Raw genomic sequence first — 996 nt, 5'->3', positions numbered from 1 at the left:
TCCACCCATTTCTCTGCACGAAGTATACCAACGCCCCCGACCCCGTCAGTGTTCCCTGCCCAGAAAATCTTGTACTTGTGTTCTTTACCTATGAGGAACCTAGCGGAACCTCCCCTTCACCTTACTTCTTGGAGGCAGCACAAATCTACACGTCTCCATTCAAGCATCTCAACAATCTCACCAGACCCACCTTTCAGTGTGCCCACATTGAGTGTGCCAACCCTGAATGTGTGAGAGGTGTGGGCCCATGAGATAATGGGATGGGGGACAGCAGCATCATGTACCTGAAAAGAAAGCTCGCATTTGGCAGAATTCATAAACAAACAATAGCCTTGAATTCAACCTGCATACACTACACCATCATTTTTATGCGCTATATGATCACTACCTTACAAAGAAGATAAACCCTAAGTAGGGGTGGGGATGGTTGTTAAGGCTTTAGAAGTATTCATGGGAGACAACCAAAGGATGACAGAGAATAGTGACTTCCGGTACAGGTGGTGGAGGTGGGAGGGCAGGTGTACCACGAAATAGCAAATTTAGGCAAGAGCATCTTCTGGTGGAGTCATTAAAATGGAGTAGTGGAATCCGAGTGAGCTAGTTTATATAGGATGGGGTAGTGGAGGAGAGGGAAGTGTTGGCGAAGCAAGTGGTTATCAAGACAGAGAGAGGGGGCCAGCGTTAGGCTGGTCAAGGAGAGAACATGAGGAAGAAAAATATTCTTCTGGGATTTTGCGTAACATAATTTAATGAAACAGCAAATACTGATAATAGTGAAATAGAATTGAAAAATCTTAGAATTTTCAGTCAGCCAATCTGTGACAAGATTAGAGAAATAAGTGATGATGTGACAAACTTGAATAAATGAATAGGTGACGAATAGTGACTACACATGAAGGAACTTAAGTTTGTTTTAAGACAACAGCAAGGAAGATGAAACTATATTCAAACTATGTTTACATGGTAATGAAATAGATAGAATAAAGAAAAGAACTA

Source organism: Octopus bimaculoides, chromosome 7, assembly GCF_001194135.2.
Source record: "Octopus bimaculoides isolate UCB-OBI-ISO-001 chromosome 7, ASM119413v2, whole genome shotgun sequence".
Taxonomy (NCBI): domain Eukaryota; kingdom Metazoa; phylum Mollusca; class Cephalopoda; order Octopoda; family Octopodidae; genus Octopus; species Octopus bimaculoides.
The sequence above is the reverse complement of the archived record's forward strand: the minus strand, read 5'-3'. Positions refer to the sequence as shown.